General features: G+C 37.4%; 1 pseudogene; it reads left to right on the top strand.

The window, feature by feature from the left end:
* The first annotated feature begins 6,304 nt into the window (after positions 1-6,304).
* On the top strand, positions 6,305-7,495 carry LOC125868421 (uncharacterized; annotated as a pseudogene).
* The last annotated feature ends 7,522 nt before the right edge of the window (positions 7,496-15,017 follow it).

Raw genomic sequence — 15,017 nt, 5'->3', positions numbered from 1 at the left:
GTTTCTCCATATCTACCCTTTTGTGAAGTACTTCCAATATACACTAGTTTTCTGACTACTAACCACCTTCTCAACCAACTTACTTACCAAATACTTGATAATGGCTTAACCGTTCTAACGCATTAAACGTTCCACAAAAACCACCACGTTATATTTCAACTAACCGCTCACGTCATACCCTTACTTCCTCGTCACATTACCAAACCATAGTCACATAGTATATTATATCAAGCTTTCTTACCACTAAACTCACTCTCTTTCCCCAAGATGAAATCAACCTAAGCATATTTCATCACATACTCTACCTCTACTTCTCGCCATTACAACACACGAACAACCCTTACTATCCATCACTTGCCCCTTGAACACTTTACCCTTCCATTATACCCAAACCACTCGCTTAACACAAGAACAACCAAATCTAAGTCGTCGTAATATGTACCTACTAAGTACAACATATATAAATCAGTACAACAACATTCTCACATGCATATATGGAACATATATAATATCATCAACGTGAAGAACAACAATGTATTTCACATTCCTCAACCTACACAATTAAGAAAATCATTGGTCCTCTCATGGAACCCAAATCCAAAAAGTTAGCATACTGCAACGTGGTACTCGATCCCATAAATATGCCGAAACGTGGTAACGATCTCATAGTTATGTCAGAACATGGCAACCGATCCCATAATTATGCTGAAACGTGGCAACCGATCCCAGTTAGTTATGTCGGAACGTGGAAATCGATCCAGTTAGTTATGCCGAAACGTGACAACCGATCCCAGTTAGTTATGTCGGAATGTGACAACCGATCCATTCAACATACCACAATCATAAGCACAAGTATATCCTCAAAATCATATAAAATAATTCATGATTCCTGGCGTTCGTCATTCATATATCCATATTTTACAACAAGTATGATCAATAATGCAACATTCGTATACCTACATGTATCACAATGAAGCAAGAATAGCATACATCACTAAATCATAGAATCACCACCATCACAATGGATTATTCATCAACATGGCTCATGCAAACCCTAATTCAATCATACCCTGCCCTGATTCATCGTCTAAGGCTTCTTCCTGGGTTTAATTCATAAATCATTTGGTGCTCAAAGGCCTACGCATAAATCCTACCATCGATTTACATATATTACGCAGTGAGCACATATATAAACTACTCAATTCATAAAACATAGCCTACCTGGTCGCCAAGCAGTTGCACGAAGTTTTTGACTTCGATTTCGACTTCCCGAGCTTCGTGACGATGAATTTGGACAAGAATCCGCAAGGTATCACTATCCTCACGCTAGAAATCTTCTTCTCCTTCCTTCCCAAGCTTAGAGCAGCTTTTCTGAGGTTTCTAGGATGTTTTATGACTTATTTAGGTATTTTAGGAAGATGGAAAAAATAGGATTTCTCGTAATTTACGTTCTGCCTCGCCTATCCCACCTCGGCGCCGCCGCCCTAGCGGCATCATTCCCGCTATAGAGGGACAATGACCCAGATTTTTTTTTGAATTTTTGTTCTCTTAAATAATGACGGTTCGGGTTGTTACACTATTATCCTTTTTTTTAGTCTAAAGTTTTTAAAAAATTCAAACTAAAATAAAATAATACGTAAATTAAGAAAAGAAAATTTTCTTATTTGTTACTTTTTTGGGAGGGTCTAAATCTTTAATTGCTACTTTTTTTAATCCTACAAAATATTGTTGTAAAATAATACGTAAAGTAATATATACAATATGATACATAAATAATAATAATCATAAATTAAAAAAAATTATTATATAAAATTAAAAATAAATGAAATTCTTGAATGAAAATTAATGAAACTTATGAGATATGTTATTTAAATAATAAGAGATATATTAATAAATGTGTATATGTAAGGGATGTTTTTATCTTAAAAAAATAATTATCTGCTTTTTTTAAACAACAGAAATTTTTAACTTCTTTCCAAAAACATAAAAACTGCTTTCGCTTCTATTAAAAAACAGTTTTAAAAATTTGTCAAACACTTAATTTTTTTAAAAATAAGTGATTTTTTCTATTTTAAAAAAAAAAGACTTCTGACCTTCCAACATTAATGTTAAACAAGCTCTAAATAGTTTTTTCCATATAATTTTTAAAATTCTAATTTATAAAATTGTATGAATAGTATTTCATCAAAATGTGTTAATTTAGTTTAAAATTTACGAAATTAACAAAATTTGATATCAGAACTCACATTGAGGATTAAAGTTAAACGTGTCAACCTTCATTGTCATACTCCAATCCCCTCATTAATTCTTTTATTTGTAGGGCATATACAATGTATTGCTTTTCACTTTACTTCAAAAGTTATGTAACCTAAATTAGAGATTTCTTCAAGTATTAAGATATACTCCCTCAATCCCAATTTATGTGACTTACTTTCCTTTTTAGTCAGTCTCAAAAAGAATGACACATTTCTATATTAAGTAACAATTTAGCTATAAAATGTCTATTTTACCCTTAACGAACTGATTTACAGTCACAAATTTCTATCATTCATTTTGGACCACACGTTTTAAAAGTCTTCCTTTCTTTCTTAAACTTTGTGCCGAGTCAAACTACCTCACATAAAATGGGACGGAGGGAGTAACAAACTTTGGGTAATAAGGAGTCACTATCATTGCCTCAAAAATGATTTTTAGCTGCAATTAATGAATGGCAATAGCTCAATTACCGCTTGTAGACAATAAAATTCGCGTCAAGAAAACAATAATCAAGAACGGAAAATTATAGCAACAATCGTATTTATTATTTCAAAGTGCGAGTGTTACAATCTCTATGATTCCTCTGAATTCGCCTTTTCAAATATGATTCAAGGGCTTTAAAGCTTGATCTTGAATCTTTGATGAATTTGAACTTTGAACTTTATCTTGATCTTGACTTTTGCTTGAATTCAAGGGCTTCGAGCTTGTTCTTGAACCTGATAGTCTTGATCTTGATCGTTCTTGAACTTAAATGCTTGAATTCTTAAACTTGTAGCTTTATAGAGAATTTTATGGCGTTTGTACCACGGATTTTCTCGAGCTTCTTGTTTAGAATTTTCTGTCCTTTATTCTGAACTATGAGGACCCCTATTTATAGTTTTAGAATAGAGGAGTTGCGATTGGAACATGATTCCCTTCAACCAATCATATTTAAGTGACATGTCATATGGGCTTTATGGAGCGGGCTTGTCATCTTTGACACATGTCATGATCCTATTGGCTTATTTGTTTGACTTGGCATGCCACGTCATTTGCCATGTGGCACCAAAAGAATGGGCCTCTAGGATAAGATGACATTGGACTTAGCAAATTGGGCTCATCTATAGCCTAAATCAATTAATTTTTATTTTAATTAAATTCATATTTATTGGACTTGAATAATTAGCCCAATTATATTAATCCATAATATTTATTTGGACTAATATATTCATGAATTTAATATAATTCGAGTCATTTTATAGATTTATATTTAATAAATTTTAAATGATTACAAATGCCCTCTGCTCAAGTCTTGTCAAACAAATATTTTCACGAACACTAGACTTGAAGTATTAAGTCAATTTTGAATCAAACTATATATAATAAATAAATAAATTGTCCATACAATTTACTATTATAAGCTTGTACACACATACTGCCAAAACTTTCAATACGTAGGAAATTTTATATTTTTCCAATTTGTGGGTCCCACCATGCACTTTTCCTTATTTGTCTCCAAAAAGTAACATATTCCTATCCTATTTGAATTGTGACACTTGAACCGTCATCAATTAGGAGTGAACGACCGACATTACTCGCCTATAAATAGGATCATGACCCTCATACTTTTAATACCAATTTGTGAACTGTTGCTTGGAACTGATTCGCAAGCGTCAACTGTGAGGTAATTCCCCCTTCTTTATTTGTATTTTATTTTATTATGTGGGTTTGTTTATAGGTCAATAGGAGCAACGCGGAGGCTGAACAATGGAGAACTATATCACACATGAATTTGATCTTGTGGTGTGAAGGGATGTGTTTAATGTCCCCGCCTTGAAGATCACTAACTTGAGGCTCTACTAGAATACCGTGTTTAACGTCCCCGCCTTGAAAAACAATACTACTCTCAAGGCGTTACAAGGTCCCGAGAATACTTAACCAACTTGAGGCTTTACTAGAATACTGTGTTTAACGTCTCCGCCTTGAAAACAAGGCGTTACAAGGTCCCGAATACTTAACCAACTTGAGGCTTTACTAGAATATTATGTTTAACGTCCCCGCCTTGAAAAAAAATACTACTCTCAAGGCGTTACAAGGTCTCGAATACTTAACCAACTTGAGGCTTTACTAGAATATTGTGTTTAACGTCCTCGCCTTGAAAAAAATACTACTCTCAAGGCGTTACAAGGTCCCGAATACTTAACCAACTTGAGGCTTTACTAAAATAATGTGTTTAATGTCCCCGCCTTGAAAAAAATACTACTCTCAAGACGTTACATGGTCCCAAATACTTAAGCATAAGGTGTGAAGGAATGTGTCCCCGCCTTGAAGATCACTAACTTGAGGCATTTTCAAGATCCATAATGCTTAAATTATTCGCCCCTTCTTAACTACCCCTCTTTTTCAAGTTTTATCTCTTTTTGTGCATCATCATAAGTAAATATTAACACTTTTTTTTCTTTTTTTTTTGGCAGGTTGAACATGGTTTTCTTCAAGGATTATACTTGCCCATCTTCTCAACTCAAATATCTCATCGTTGGAACAGAGGGTAATACGGTGGAGACTAAGTTTTTGGTCCAGGAATCTTTTGTTGGTCGTTATGTTGATCCATGGCCACAATTGAGGAACACGCTTCATATGAGAAGTTGGACATCCGAATACGATCACAAATATAATAAAGCCTCAAAAGCGTGGTATCTTGAGAAACCAAATCCACAACGTACAAACATCGCGAGCACTCTTTCAAATTTAGGTCGCCGCATGATTCTAGAGGAACTACGTTGGGGAGACAACATTGTGCTTGAAGGTGAATATCACTGCATTCTGGGATACTGGGAATGGACAGAAGATGTCTTAAGCAAAAATGGGCAAAGTCTAAACAATGCTTGTATTTCTGATGCTGTATTTGCTTCTTTTTTTTACTTATGATCGGAACTCCAATATTATACAAGCCTTTTGTGAGGCCTGGTGCCCTCAAACAAATACATTACTTACATCTATTGGAGAAATATCCATATCTCTTTGGGACTTGCATATTCTAGGTGGTTTGCCAATTAGCGGAGTCCCTTACGAAGAAGCTAAGTGATACCTAACTCCACGGAACTTACAGGTTTGGATGACAAGAGGGAAAAATTTCTTCCTCGAACTTGCAAGTGTATGTTTGCTGCCTTTCATCATCTTAAAGAGAAAAATAATGGTAATATGAGGGTCTCTTTTAATGAATGGATACAATTTTGGTACAAGAAAGATTGCAAATATGAGCTAGCTCCCCCAAGGAAAGAGAAGAAATCTCGACGTCTATCATCTACTCATAATCCAATAGGTGAGATACCTACTGAGATAAACACATGGTCAAGTACTCAAGAGATGGCATTTTCTAAGCTCGGAGCGAAACACCAAAAATATGAGACTTATCTGACGGCCTTTTTGTCATGTTGGTTATGTGCCTTTGTATTTCCGTCTGAAGAAGGGAATTTCATTCGGCCTGAAACTTTCAAGATAGCAAGCTTAATGGAGAACGGTAAAAGGGTTAGCCTTGCGGTTCCGGTCTTAGCTAGCAAGCGTATATCATGGCTTAAATAAAATTTCAAATTCTTCACATTTAGACCATATAAAAGTTTGTTTTCCCATCCACTATGTTTATGGTTGGCTTTCTTATTATCTCAAGACACATCATCCGCTTACTAGTGGACCTTCTCTTCCACGAATGGTGGTATATTCTGGGGAAGGCGCTGCAAAGTACTTTGACAAAGATGAGGCAAGAAAGTGTGCTCATCGAAGGGAAAACATTGTATGGAATGCAACCATGCTTAGTAGGCCTCACCCAACTTATTATATTGATGATGGAAAAACACCAGAGTTGGAGCTAGCTTATTTTATGAGCCTTCGTTTTAATTATCTTCCATTAAGAAGGGGAAGTTCCTTTGTCATTGAGCCATATAGTCCGCACCGATTCAGTCACCAATTTGGTTTTCATCAAGATATTCATGGCTATTTAGAAAATGATATTCGTGCTGAGTCACTTGATGAAGGCCTTAGATATTGGTGCATTTGCATATCACGTGCACCTATGTCTAAAACGACATTTCCTCCTGCGGTAACTTTCGCAAAAAAGCTTTATACTACCCAATATTCATCTTGGTGGGAGAGATCCTATGGAATGGTTCTTGAGGATAATTTGGATGTTATGGTGGAGAAAGTTGGGACTGAATTTGTTACCTTTTTAGAAGACAAAAGTCAAGATATATATCGAGAAGATACTTTCAAAAGTCAAGACACCACTTGCTCCCCAACATTAAAGTAAGAAGCTTAATTCCTCTAAGGTATCCAAGAAAGAAGTAGTTCATACTTCTACTAATAAAGAGAAATGTCCCTAATTTCTCTTCTCTAGTAAACAGGCCCTTCAAGAAACAAGCAAAACTAGCAAGAATCGATGTTGGAAGAGGCAAAGGGTTGAACCATCTGGGGCTGAAGTTGTTGATTTAAGAGTCATAAAAGTTCAGAGTGTCAATAGTCCTTCAAGATCAATGACAATTCAGAGTGACAAGATTTAATTTTTTAATTTATTTATTTATTTATTTTTTATTTTTTTATTTTGAATAAAATAACTTTGCTAACCCACTTTTTCCATGTGTAGGTTAATGCTGCCGGACATCCACTAGGATTGCCACATGAGATGCCACAAGTTAGCGATGAGTCTACTGCAATATCAAAACCTAAGGCACAATCAATTTCAAATATTGAGCAAGAGCAAAAGACATCATCTACTTCTCGTGGCCAAACTTTAAAAGGGTTGACTCCTAATTCAAATGAGTTTTCCCGAGTTCTCCCAAAGAGTAATGGAGCTATGTCTGTCTTCGAAGGAAAAGGTGTTGTGTTCAACCACAAAAGAAAGTACATCTTGGGTCTTTGGGAAGAGATTTGTGGAAAACTTTCCAGAACTTCTCTAGACAATATTTCATCTTACAAAGATGATATTTGTGAGATTTTCAAGGAGATGAGTGAGATGAATTTATTAGATCTTTCACCATTAAAGAGTTTGGTAGATTCTCTTTTTGATCATGCTACTTCTTATGATCAAGAACACTCTAGTTTTGTTGACAAGGCGCATGAAGATAAGAAGATGGAGTTGATTTTCAATGCCAAAGAGCGTCTCGAATTGTTCAAAGTAGAAGAGGGTGAGAAGGCAAAACATGTTTCTTCTAATAAGAAATCACTAAAGAAGGTTAAGCGTAAGCTAGCAACTTTACAAGGAGAGTGAGAGGGACTTGAAGTTGTTTTAGAAGCTGCTAAGAAGAAGGTTGAGGAGGTTCAAGCCAAGATTTTAGCTACAGAAGATGAGATATCCTCGTATGAAATATGAGTTTATTAACGCTTGAAGATTCACTTCGTTTGGAACAGAAAAGAGAGTGCTTGGAGGCTAGTTGTCAAGATTTGACTAACTACAAGTTACGCTTAGATTAGGCTTTTTCTTCGTGTTTCCCTTTTTTGTTTTCTTTAGCATTTGATTGATGTTTTAGACAATTTTATAGTAATGAAGTTCTTTTTTTTTTTATAATATATCATGCATTTTTATTGCATAATCAAATTTGAATTTGCTCTTTAATTCTTAATCCCAAGCTTTAGTAATTCAAAGTCATTCCACATTTTTAAGTTTGCACATTCAAACTTGTCTTATCAATTTTGTGGAATTTAACTCGTAACAAGTTTTAGGGCCTTAACTTGTAAATTCATAGAATTCGAAGACATTGACTTGTAACTTGGTTGATTTAAGAGTCTAACATGCAAATTTGTAGGACTTGTCATATTTACTTTGTCGGATTTGAAAACTTCAACTTGTATATATAGAGGATTCAAATACTTCAACTTGCATACTTGTCTGAATTTAAACACTTCAAGCCTACTGTCAAAGAAGCTCATATTTCATAAGGGTTTGCCCTCATCTATTGACCATTCAATACTTCGTATAAGTCTACAGTTTGATGAGACAAAAGATAAAACAAAATACTTATCGCTTTGACTGACATGTGACAAATCAAGTGGGAACATGTTTTTTTTTACACTCATGCAACTGAACTTAGGATATATTCTAAGCGCCTACGTACCTCAATGAAGAGGATCAAGTCACAACGTAGTTCTGAGGGATTGAGTGAAGTTTTTTTTTTTTTGTTTGTGCCGTACACAGTTTATACTTTCGCGGGCCAGGAGTGACTTGCAGTTTAGGCTCGTACCTTAAGGAGCATCATCTTACTTCAAGGGTAGTACCTCTTTAGGAATTTTGCATTAATAGGACCGATCTTTATGCCATCTGCATCAACAAGCTTGTAAGCACCATGTGAATATGCTTCTTGTACAACATACGGTCCATCCCACTTTGAGGTAAATTTGCCCCCAGACTTGTGCGAAGTAATGATGGGTCTTCTTACTGCGAGAACTTGGTCTCCAACTTGGAAACTCCTCAAGCGAACTTTCTTATTAAAAGCACGAGATAGACGAGCTTGATAACATTCAAGGTTTTGTTGGGCTTCTAGCCTCTTTTCATCAAGTGCTTCTAACTCAGCAAGACGCAATCGAGCATTTTCTTCTTCAGTGAGCCCTTCTTGAATAGCAAGTCTTAAGGAAGGTATTTGACGCTCGAGTGGCAAGACTGCTTCAACTCCGAAAGCAAGTGAATATGTTGTTGCTTGAGTTGGTGTGCGGTATGTTGTCCTATATGCCCACAAAGCTTCTTCCATTCTTTCATGCCAATCCCGTTTGGACTTGGAGACAACTTTCTTCAGAAGGTTGCATAGAGTCTTATTGAATGCTTCAGCAAGACATTGGAGGCAGTATGATACATAGAAGATTTACGCTGCTTAAAGCAAAAGAGATCACAAATTTTGTTCATTAACTTATTATCAAATGGCTTGCCATTGTCAATTATTATGTAGCGAGGGATGCCGAAGCGATAGATGATATTCACTCGGATAAAATTTGCAACATTCTCTTTCTTCACTTCTTTAAGAGCAATGGCTTCAGCCCATTTTGAGAAGTAATCTGTTGTAGCCAAGATGTACAAGTGTCCACCAGAAGTTTTGGTAGTGGTCCCACAACATCCAATCCCCAAGCGTCAAATGGCCAAGATGCGATAGTTGGGTGCAATACTTCAGGCGGCTGATGTATGAAATTTGCATGAAATTGACAAGCATCGCACCTCCGAGCATAATCTAAGCAATCCTTCACCATGGTTGCCCAATAATACCCCATCCTTTTTATGTGAAAGTGGAGTTTCGGTCCAGATTGATGTGATCCACATACTCCTGAGTGTGCTTCTTGCAGAGCTTGACTTGCTTATTCCTCTCCCAAACATTGTAATAGTACACCCTCAAATGATCTTCTATATAATGTGTCCTTGTAGTAAAGGAAGCGAGGTGCACGACAACGAATATCAGTCCTTCTCCTTGGATTTTCTGGAAGTATCTCATAACACATGTAGTCAATAATGGGTTGTCTCCAATCTTCCTTTATGGCTTCAGAAACAACAACGAGATGCTCAAGCTCATTTTCTATATATTCTTCCTCATTTGGCGGTGGTACTATCCATCTTTGACAAATAGTAACTTGTGTTTGATTAGGAATGGTTAGAGTTGAAGCCAGGGCAGCCAATGCATCAACTTTCTTATTTTTCGTTCTACGCACATGTTGAAGGGTTACATCTCCAAGCCATCCTATCAACTTTTGGGCATAGCCATGATAAGGACGCAATTCGGGCTTCTTCACCTCATAACTTCCCAAGAGTTGGTTGATCACCAACTGAGAGTCACCAAAGACTTGTAAGTGTAATTGCTTCATGTCGACGGTCATCTCAAGTCCAAGTACCAATGCTTGGTATTCAGCGACATTATTACAGCAACATTGCTTCAAAGTAAAGGAGAATGGTAGAATCTCTTCTTGCGAAGTGATGAACACTACGCCAGCCCCAGCTCCGCCACGATGTGCAGCCCCATCAAAGTACATTTTCCAAGGAGGTTGAATTTCAATAGACATCGCATCTTCATCAGGAAGATCATCAGTTAACTCCCAATCATCGGGTATCGGATGGTCTGCCAAGAAATCCGCTAATGCTTGTCCCTTCATAGCTTTCTGAGGGATGTACACAATCTCAAACGGTTGGAATTGGAGGTACCATCTTGCTAGTCAGTCACTAAGGACAAGTTTTGACATAACGAACTTGATGGGATTTGCTCTAGAAATGAGGCGGACAACATGCGCTTGAAAATAATACTTCATCTTTTGAATTGAGAAGACAAGTGCCAAGCACAACTTTTCAATTGGCGAATATTTCAGCTCATTCGGTGTCATCGTTCTACTTAAGTAATAAAGAGCGTTTTCCTTGTCTTCACTATTCTCTTGAGCTAGTAGGGCTCCTACAGGCCTTTCTTGTGCCGCAATGTAGAGTATCAATGGCTTTCCAGGTATAGGGGCTGCCAAAATCGGAGGTTTCGCTAGATACGATTTGATACTTTTAAAGGCATCGCTACATGTTTGATCCCAATTAAAAGGAGCACCTTTCTTCAGGAGATGACCGAATGGTTGGCATCTTCCCGCTAGATTTAAGATGAATCTCCTCAAGTAGGCTAACTTTCCTTAGAGACTTTTTAACTCATGAATATTTCGAGGCTCAGGCATCTTCGATATTGCATCAACTTTGGCTTGATCAATTTCAATTCCTCGATGTCTCACAATAAAGCCAAGGAACTTGCCAGAAGTAACTCCGAAGGCACATTTCAATGGATTCATCCTTAGTTGATATCTTCGGAGCAACTCAAACACCATTCTTAAGTCTTTCAAATGATCACCCCTCCTTCTCGACTTCACCACCAAATCATCAACATAACATTCAACATTTTTATGGAGCAAGTCATCAAATATATTTTGCATAGCCCTTTGATATGTGGCACCAGCATTCTTTAAACCAAATGGCATCACTTTGTAGCAATAAATACCCTTAGGTGTGCGAAATGCGGTGAGTTCTTCATCCTTTGAAGCCATGTGGATTTGATTATAGCCAGAAGAGCCGTCCATGAACGACATCGCCTTATAACCAGTGGTGGCATCAATCATCAGCTCCGGAATGGGAAGAGGAAACTCATCTTTAGGGCACGCATTATTAAGATCTGTAAAGTCAACACATACTCGAATTTGACCATTCTTCTTCCTCATAGGAACAATACTTGAAATCCATGTAGGATATTTGACCTCACGAATAAAGTCTGCCTCAATGAGTTTGTTAACTTCATTTTCTATCAATGGAACCAAGTCTGGCCTAAAGCGTCTTTGAGCTTTCTTAACAGGACGAGAACCATTTTTGACTGCCAACTGATGGACCGCTACTTTAGGATTCAATCCAGGCATTTCTTTATAACTCCAAGCGAAGACATCCCTATATTCTTTGAGTATATTCATATAAGCGGCTTCTTCATCAACTTCTAGAAAGGCACTTAAGTAAGTCAGCCTTGGGTCTTCATCAGTGCCAAGGTTAACTTCTTTCAAAGGATCTATTGTGGTCTTTACTCCTTCTTCAAGTTCCGGTGGAGCATCTCCAGCATCTTCCTCTTTTAAAGGATCGTTGTCATTGACAGATATATGACAACACCAGACAACATCTTCTAACTCTTCATCAATCTTCATTTGAGGCAAAGAATCGTACTCATTTTGGATTGTAACATGATTTGAGGAGCCTACACTTTCTTCATCTTTCTCACGCCTCCTTGGTGTAAACCACAGTGTGAGCCTTTGCCTTGAGTTCTTCTTTACACGAAACCACAAGTTCCACCCGCCGCCTCATTCTAGAAGGAATCAAACTTTTGAAATCCTTTCGAATCAAATGTGAAGCAGGCGTTGTAACTTTTAAATAACTTCTCATATTCTTGTTTTTCTTCAATGGACCTAACCTCTCAAACACAGAGGTTATTGCAGGAGATTATCCAAGTCGATCAAAGACGAAAGGTTTTTTGTTGGGAGTAGCGACATCATCTTCAAAAGTTATATGGTTATTGTTTGCCCTTCTTATGGAAATGTGAATTGGCGGCGGTTGGCTATAGCCTAGGCCTTCACGTGCTTGCCTAGTTGTATCTTATGATGGAAGTTTCCCTAACATTGATGGCTCATTAGGGTTGTACCCAGCCTTCACAAATAACTTGTAAGCATTGGGATCAAAACCTTCTCTTGTGCGTTTTGTGGGGAGTGTCATATCTCGCACTTAATTTTAAGCGATTGACTTTCCTTGCAGTTTCGGAGGCAAGTTTATTGCATCGATCAGTCTTATAGGAAGAGTTAACCCTCTCAATGCATTTTCTTGAAGGTTAGATGATTGATCTTCTTTTTTCTTCACTAGGAGACACTTTTGGTGAGGATTCACTCGTTGTTCCTTCTTTGTCAGTAGAAGGCACCTTCGTTGTTTATGCTTTATCAGCATTGAAACATGATGCCTCGACATTGTCTTGAGTAAACTTTATATCGAACGAACTTGGTAAGAATTCCTCTAGAGTCACAGGACGTCGGGGTTTTTGGTAGTGATGCACTTCTACCTTTGCCCTCTTTGGGCGTTGGATTGATTTCTGCTTCTCCAATTTCTTCACCATTTTCCCTCTAATTGGTTGCTCGACCGATTCTGTTCGTAAGGTTGACTTGTTTTGTCTTCGCCTAGTCACAAGAATCCAACCTTCATCACTATCTATATCATCTTGAGATTTATCTTGCTCCAATAACTCTTCTTCATGTTTTTCAGAGATATATATTTGGATTGGATCAAGCGAGCCAAATGTGATAGAGATTTGGTTAGAACTAACCTTCTCATCATCAAGGACAATTTTCTATTCGTTAACCAATTGCATCACTCTATCCTTGAAGACAAAACATTTTTCAAAAGGATGACTCACAAGTCTATGATACTTGCAATAATTTGGATCATCAGCTTTTCCCGCCTCATCAGGTCGCTTCATCTCTGGCAAGTTATGTTTTAACTCGAGCAACTCATCAAAAATCTCAGAAATGTCAGAATCCAAGAAGGGATATTTTTTTCCTTGCATCTCTCTTAGTGTCGACTTTTGATTTGAACGTGCTTGGAAAGTCGTTCTCACATTTTGCTTCATGCCCTCATTCGTAGTGATCTTCATAGGCGACACATTAACATTCATGGATTCTTTATTGTCATTTCTAGGCACAAATTTATTCCATCTCTTGGGTTCCTGCTTGTCGCTTCCTTTGCGAGGGTCTCGGATATACGTCATATCTTTTCCAGCAGAGGACATGCTTAACTCCATATCATGAGCCCAACTATCAATAAAATTGGGCTCAAGCTCTATGTACCAATCAAAGGCATTTCCTTTTAGAGACCGGACAAACTGCTTGACAAGATAGTCTTCATATGTTCCAGCATTATTACATGTCTCCACAAAGTGTGCAACATGTTGCTTCGGATTTCCTCTACCCTCAAATTGTTGAAATTTTGGAGGTTGATAACCAGCAGGCATTTTTAAGTTATCAATTCTTGCAGTGTATGGCTTGGCATACATATGAGAAGACTTGGTGGAGACTTCATACTTATCTTTGATAGTGCCTTCAATGAACTCCTTCAAGCGATCGAGTGGGATCATCCCTTTAGAAGAAACTGACATCTCATTAACAATCGGTGCTTTCTTTGCAGGATCTCCAATCTCTTGAACTTCAACACATTTTTCGGGTGCATGACTCGCTTCTCAATCTAAAATTCCTTCCATTCGATCCATCAACTTATTAATTCTAGACTCTTGGTGTTGTACATGTTTTGTCAATCCTTCAACCAACTTCGTCAGATTTGTGAGTTGTTCCTCAGAGGAAGAAGCAGCAGCCACCATTGTTTGCATGATCATTGGAGATGTAGGAGAGTAGCATGGATTGTCGCGTAAGTTGATCTTCAGCGGACTCACATTACGCGATGCACGTGGAGGTGATTCGTTAGTTGAATCATAGTTCTCCCTTGTGGTAGAATTCTTGGAACCAGATTGCTCAAGTAGAGCCAATGTCTCCTTGATCTTTTCAGCAATACTGTTTCCTCCTTCCAAATCATTTGTGGAGGAACTTGCTCTTTTTGGAGTTGAAGACCCAAAAATAGGAGTTGATGTGGACGACACTTGTAGTGTTTGTTGTCCTAGCGTAGCATCTTTGTTTCTCATAACAACTCCGAAACTTCCAAAGGTAACATCAAGAATGCCTTCAACTTCAGTAGAGAACTTGGAGCTAGTGGCCTTAGAGGTAGTTGATCGAGAGTTGTTCTTCATGGAAGTCATCTCGATGTTGTTTGATGCTTGAAAAGTTGAGATGAGAGGTAGAGACGTCCCACTGGGCGTGCCAAAATTTGTAGACAATAAAATTCGCGTCGAGAAAACAATAATCAAGAACGGAAAATTATAGCAACAATCGTATTTATTATTTCAAAGTGCGAGTGTTACAATCTCTATGATTCCTCTGAATTCGCCTTTTCAAATATGATTCAAGGGCTTTAAAGCTTGATCTTGAATCTTTGATGAATTTGAACTTTGAACTTTATCTTGATCTTGACTTTTGCTTGAATTCAAGGGCTTCGAGCTTGTTCTTGAACCTGATAGTCTTGATCTTGATCGTTCTTGAACTTAAATGCTTGAATTCTTAAACTTATAGCTTTATAGAGAATTTTATGGCGTTTGTACCACGGATTTTCTCGAGCTTCTTGTTTAGAATTTTCTGTCCTCTATTCTGAACTATGAGGACCCTTATTTATAGTT

Source organism: Solanum stenotomum, chromosome 6 (genome assembly GCF_019186545.1).
Source record: "Solanum stenotomum isolate F172 chromosome 6, ASM1918654v1, whole genome shotgun sequence".
Classification (NCBI taxonomy): domain Eukaryota; kingdom Viridiplantae; phylum Streptophyta; class Magnoliopsida; order Solanales; family Solanaceae; genus Solanum; species Solanum stenotomum.
The sequence above is the reverse complement of the archived record's forward strand: the minus strand, read 5'-3'. Positions and strand labels throughout refer to the sequence as shown.